This window comes from Sapajus apella, unplaced genomic scaffold (assembly GCF_009761245.1).
Source record: "Sapajus apella isolate SASKATOON/1434 unplaced genomic scaffold, GSC_monkey_1.0 scaffold111, whole genome shotgun sequence".
NCBI lineage: Eukaryota > Metazoa > Chordata > Mammalia > Primates > Cebidae > Sapajus > Sapajus apella.
In genome coordinates, this window is record NW_022437051.1 from 694,950 (window position 1) to 702,236 (window position 7,287).

Sequence of the window (7,287 nt, forward strand, 5' to 3'; positions counted from 1 at the left end):
CAGGGTACCTGTGTGCTAGGAGAATTCTGACAAAGCCATTTTCTGCTGAGTTCCACGTGCTCTGAAAGGTCAAAACCAGCTTGTATTCCTCTGTTAGCCTGATGTGGTGAAGGGGACACTGGCGAGGGAAAGATCTAGAGGATCTATTACGCTCTGGCTTCTCAACAAAATCATCTCATTTAAATCATAAAAAGACGTCTAAAGTGACTATGGACAGAACTGAGTATATATTTTAAAACTACATAAACATAGTTGTTCAAATAGATTCATGTAATATATAATTTAAATATAATTAAGAAATTTATTTATTTCCCTTTTTTCTTTCCAGGATATTTGAAAAGGAAAAGAATCCATTATGTAAATGGTAATAGTTAATTTTCAGATCAAAAAATTCCTTGATTTTGCAGGCAAAACCTTTAAATACTAAATTAAATGATCACCTTAAATATGAAAATAGAGGTATGCCAACGAGGAGGTGCAGGTGTGTATGTTATGCCTGCTGCTAGAGAAATCTGCTTCATGGAAAGAGATTTTGTGATGTTCAAGAAAGATTCCTAGAATCTTCCCCTCTTTTTCCTTTTTCTTTCTTTCTTCCCTTTTTTTTTTTTTGACAGAGTTTTACTCTTGTTGCCCAGGCTGGAATGCAATGGCAGGATCTCAGCTCACTGCAACTTCCACACCCCAGATTTAAGCGATTCTCCTACCTCAACCTTCCAAGTAGTTAGGATTACAGAAATGTGCCACCACGCCCTGCTAATTTTTGTATTTTTAGTAGAGATGGGGGTTTCACCCATGTTGGCCAGGCTGATCTCGAACTCCTGACCTCAGGTGATCTGCCTGCCTCGGCCTCCCGAAGTGCTGGGATTACAGGTGTGAGCCACGGCGCCCGGCTGAATCTTCCCTCTTTTTTTTCACCTTCAACATCCAGTAGAATTTAAAATGCAGCTTAATTGTACCTGACAGAACTTCTTCCCAACTCATTGCTAAAGCAGGGTAGCATGTGTTCAACGCCGGACTGCAGCTGCTATGGCTGACGCAGCCTCCTGACTGCATTGCCGGATGCACAGGAGCCTCTGACCTGTAACCCATCTGCCTCTTGTCTGATGATTACAACTAAACAACTTGAAAGCATCAAATATCCCTTTAATTTCTGCCTCCTGAAGCCAATGGTCGAATCCAAACAACTGCTCTTCATTCCTTTCCCCGAAATCTGCTCTGATCCAATAGCTTTCCAAGGTCACAGGAGCCCTGAAAAAGCCAAGCGTACAGCAGCCCTGTGTCTGTCTCTTTTGGGCCAACACCCTTGTGTGCACACGGCCTAAATAGGAGGACAAGGACTGATTGCATCCTTTTACTTCTCTCAAAAAACTCCCACTCAACAGATCCTGATGGTGTTTCCCCTGGAGATAAGGGGTTCAGGTACCTTGAAAACATGCTATTGCTTTAGTTAGAAAATGGGAGGCCAGAGGTGGTGGCTCACTCCGGTAAACCCACACTTTGCGAGGCTGAGGCGGGAGGATTGCTTAAGGTCAGGAATTAGGGACCAGCCCGGGTAACAGCGAGACCTTGTTATGACTGAAAACAAAAAAGATTAGCTGGGCATGGTGGCACTTGCCTGTAGTCCCAGCTACTCTTGAGGCTGAGGCGGGAGGGTGGCTTGAGCTGGGAAGTCATGGCTGTAGTGAGTCTTGATCAGGCCACGGCACTCAAGCCTGGGCAACAGAGCAAGACCCTGTCTTGGAAAGCAATAGGCATTGTTCCATCTCTTGCCAATATTTTCATGCTAACAGTCACTCTTCATAACTCCTCTCCATTGTATGTCTTTGATACTTTCCAAAACCTTCTTTAACACTGAAAAAGAGAATAGTGTGAAGTTTCCAAGTAATATTCCAGATTAGAATTTTGGAACAATAAATATACAATATTTACTATTGTGTATTTATAAATATACTAAATATTGTATATTTATAAATATACTTAATATACTTTACAAAAATACATAATATTGTATATTTTTAAATATTTATAAATATACAATATTACATGGTTCTGTAAATTTCATGATAATGACACACAAATATCATTCAATTGAGCATTACTTAGAAAAAGGGGAAAGCAACATTTGAATTACAGTTTCTAGCTAATAAGCCCCGTACTTAGGTGTTCTTATAGGTATACTTATAATAATAATATAGGTATACCGATAATATTTTTAACATAATGGTCTGCTGGCAAATACTGATTAGGGACCGTCACACTGGCATGCCTCATTCTCACTGTAGAAAAGCGCTTGTACCATGTGGAGCTCTGAGCACATGAGAAAATATCTGGAAACAAAAATAAGACTTTTGGAAAACAATTTACTAGAAATATACAGCAATGCCTGAGATACAGATTCTAAAATATTCTAAACAATACTCTCAGTCATCAACATCAATATATTGGTGTTTTCTGTCTCTGTCTTCAACAAGCATGTGAGAGAGAAGTGTTTCTGCAATTGCTCTTGAAATTTTATTATTCTTGTTTGAAACTTGTAAGTAATTGTTTTGGAAAGGTTTTAAGCAAATATTTAAGTTGGTTATTCTTATCTGATTGGTGCACTGCTTTTAAAAAGCAGCTGGCTGCCAAGTCAACAGTTCCAGTGAGTTCATCTTGAAAAACAGGGCATTCCAAACAGCGTATTATAAACATTAATGAGGTTACTCTCAACAATAAGCTGTAATAATAGAAACAATATAAATTATCCAGTAGAAGACGATGTTACAATAACTGAGCTTCCTTTGAAAATGAACCCGCATGTAGAAAATCACAGCTTTAATAGCATAAAAATTACATTCACAGATTACTTCTTAAAGCTACAGCATGCTAAGGCTATGGGCAGAAAAGTAAAATGTCATTCAAATAGCTTATGGCAAAGTGACAGAATGTGTAATTTAGTGGCATATATAATATCCATATACTTGTATGTGTTGACAAGTTTGTTTAGGAGTCAATTTTAAATATTAACAAAACTAGATGATGAAATAATGTTAATTTTACTTGTTAAAACTCTTTTTTTTTTTTTGAGATGGAGTCTTGCTCTTATCATTCAGGCTGGAGTGCAATGGCACGATCTCAGCTCACCGCAACCACCGCCTCCCAGGTTCAAGTGATCCTCTTGCCCCAGTCTCCCAAGTAGCTGGGATTACAGGTGCCTGCTACCATGCCTGGCTAATTTTTTTGTATTTTTAGTAGAGACCGGGTTTTGACATGTTAGTCAGGTTGGTCTCGAACTCCTGACCTCAGGTGATTCACCGGCCTCGGCCTCCCAAAGTGATGGCATCACAGGAATGAGCCACCTCACCCGACCTAAAGCTCTCTTCATTCCAAAACAACAGTTCCAAAAAATTGATATCACTTGAAGAAAGGAAAAAAGGTCTTTTTTCTTATGACAAGTCTTCTGTTTCCTAGAAATAGGAAATATTTGGTTTATCCAAGCAAATTAATGACACAAAACTTCCTTAAAGGCCTGCTTCTTATAGACGAATGCGACATGTGTTAGCTTATACAAATGTTCTGTGTTCAAGAAATGTCCAAGAAATCTTGTGTCTCCGTAGCTGGTTCTTCTCCCAAGAATACCCTGAACACTGGGGCTCCACAGCTTCTGTCTGGGGGGCCTTTTCTCACCCACATCAATGACTTCAATGACCCCTTTTATGGTTCTGTTTTGGGAATTTATCATCTCCAACCTAGACATAAACTAGCAATACAGATTCACTTCCGACTCTTCAAATTTGCTGTGTCCCAAGTCGAGCTCATCACCTTCTGTGAACCTCCTTATTTTTCTGTGTTCTTTATCACCTCATTACCCCACAGACTAATCAAAAAGCCCTTTTTTCTTCCTACCCCATAACCTTATTTCACATCTAAATGATAATTAAGATTCATTCATTTACTTCCTAAATTCTTTTTTGTAACATAATATCTTTACTGAGATATAATTCACACACGGTACAATTCACCCATTTAAACTATGCAAGTCATTTCTTAAAATATATTCACAAAGTTGTGCGACTATCACCACAGTCAACTTTAGAACATTTTCATCATTCCAAAAAGGAACACCGGATGTGATAGCCGTCCCTCTCCGTTTCTCCCCAAAGTCTCCAGCACGAGGCAACCGCTATTCTACTGTCTGTCTCTAAATGTTTCTATTTCAAAAATTTTATATAAATGGAATAATACAATATGTGGTCTTTTGTAACTGATTTATTTCACTTAGCATAATATTTTTAAAGTTCATCCACATTTTACCAAGTATCAGTACTTGAGTACTTTTTATTGCTGAATAATATTCTATTGTATGGGCCGTGGGTGGCTCTTGTCTGTAATCCCAGCACTTTGGGAGGCTGAGGTGGGCAGATCACTTGAGGTCAACAGATCGAGCCCAGCCTGGCCAACATGGTGAAACCCTGTCTCTACTAAAAATACAAAAATTGGCTGGGAGTGGTGGCAGGCGCCTGTAATCCCAACTACTTGGGAGGCTGGGGCAATTGAGAGACTCTTGAACCTGGGAGGCGGAGGCTGCAGTGAGCCAAGATTGTGCCACTGCACTCCAGCTTGGGAGACAAGAGCGAAACTCTATCGCATGCATATTTATCCATTCATCAGCTGGCAAAAATTTGAACTGTTTTTATATTTTGGCTATTATGAATAGTACCATTGTAAACATTCTTGCACACTTTTGAGTGTGGACATATGTTTACATTTATCTTGGGTACATACCTAAAAGTGGAAGTCTGGGTCATATTACCATTACCACGCTATTTTCAACCTTTTGAGAGACTACCAGACTGTTTTCCATAGTAACTGCACCATTTTATGTGTTCACCAGCAGTCTATAAGAGTACCAGTCTCCCCACATATTCACAAACACTTGTGATTGTCTGATTTTATTTTAGCCATCCTAGTAGGTATGAAATAGCAGTTTTGGTTTCTATTTCTCTGATGGTTAACTATGTCCTGCATGTTTTCTGGTACATATTGGTAGTTGTATATTTTCTTTGGAGAAATGTCTATTCAGATCCTTTGGCCATTTTTAAATTGTGTCCTTTGAATTTTTGTTGTAAATTTGCAAGAGTTCTTTATGTAGTCTACCTACAAGTCTCATCTATATGTTTAGAAAACATTGTCTGTCACTCTGTGGGTTGTCTTTTTACTTTCTTGATGGTCATCTTTGAAACACAAGTTTTTAAAAACATGATGACCTAACGTATTTATTTTTTCTTTTGTAACTGTGTTTTTATTATCTGATCAAAGATGACTTTGGCTAACCCAAGGTTATAAAGATTCACTACACTTTCTTTTCTTGGAGTTGTGTATGTTTTAGCTTTTACACTGGAGACCATGATCCACTTTGAGTTAATTTTTGTGCATAGTATGAGTCCCAAATACTTTAAAAATTTCTCTTCTCATTGCCAAAGAAATGGTCACTTCTTTTGTACAAGCCAATGTCCTTTTTGGCTTAGATTATCACATGAATCTTTTCATCATTATCTTTGCTTTCCATCTGGGTCAGCTTCATTCTATGTTCTGAAACAATTAGTCTTTCTAAAATACATACCTAAGCGTGTTACTCTCCATAGGGTAATGTGTATGTTTATTTTCGAGACAGAGTCTTGCTATGTTGCCCTGGCTGAGCTCAGGTGATCCTCCTGCCTCCACCTCCTGAGCAGTTGGGAGTACAGGTGTGCACCAGCACATCCAGCTAGAGGAACATTTTTTTTTTTTTTTTTGAGACAGAGTTTCGCTCTTGTTACCCAGGCTGGAGTGCAATGGCACGATCTCGGCTCACCGCAGCCTCCGCCTCCCGGGTTCAGGCAATTCTCCTGCCTCAGCCTCCCGAGTAGCTGGGATCACAGGCATGTGCCACCATGCCCAACTAATTTTTTGTATTTTTAGTAGAGGCGGGGTTTCACCGTGTTGACCAGGATGGTCTCAATCTCTTGACCTCGTGATCCACCCGCCTCGGCCTCCCAAAGTGCTGGGATTACAGGCGTGAGCCACAGCGCCCGGCCCTAGAGAAACGTTTTTAGCAGTGCAGAGTATACCTTGCCTTTAGCCATAGATATACAAACTCAAAAAGAGAAGAACTCTATAATCAGAGTGTCTCATCTATCTGAGAGCTCGCTGTGTTCCTGCCTAAACAATTTTATTATAATCTGGATGCTTGAATACTCTCTAAGATTTCAGAGTAACGAAGTGGAAATTCTATCCCAAATTATAAGAAAGCTGAAAAGACTTTCATTTGTTTTCGTCCTCATTGTTTTTGACTACTAAATATATCAAGAGGTTATATGAAAGGATTCTAATATCCATAAGTATTCACTCACAGCACAGATACATATAGCTTTAAAAAATAACAAGCAGGATTTTTTTTAATGTTCTTAAAAATCAAATTATAAAATAAAGATACTAAGTATAGAATGAGAGATATATTTTGCCTTCAGAGTTGATCAGCATCAACTTTGTACCTATGTGTCCAGTATTCAGTTTGTATATAGTGGGCCATAAATAAGTCGGTTTCTAAGTGAATTAATAAAATTTGAGCCTGCTAAGATAATACAATAAATGAGAACAAAATTATTAGTTATTAGAAGTGCTAAATATTGTGGTATAGTTTAATTTCTCAATTAAAAATAAGTATACATTCAATCAGTGTGTATATTAACAAATTCACTACTAACATAAAAGTTTGAAAGATAATTTTGCAAAATCAGAAAGAATTATTGATATATCACTGTTATAAACGTATTTCATGTGTCTTTCAATATGCATTACAATATAATTTTAATGCTTTTTGTAACTTAAAGAAATTAAACCACATAACTCATGAATGAACTTAAATATTTATTTTAATAGCGCTTAAATCTTGGTTTTCATCCAAGAAGCGATTGTAGACGGATTTACACGCTGACCTGACGTATGAAACAGCCTTACTGTAATTCACAGGCGTCCAAGAAAGCTATGGCATGGAAGAAAGAAAGATTTTTATACATTTTATTGAAACAAACATAGCATTATGAACAATACGTGATTTTCTCCTGGGAACTTACCCGTGAAACAGAAGCCTGTTCATTATGGCCTCAATGCGGCAATGAAACTGTACAGGTCGTGGGGTAGCGACACACGCATGAATGGTCAGAGTGTTAGTGCGATCTGACCCAGAACGATCTCGCATATGAATCTGCCTTTCTCCAAAGAGAGCTGTGCGAGGCTTACAGCTGACATTTTACTTAATTCATGTTG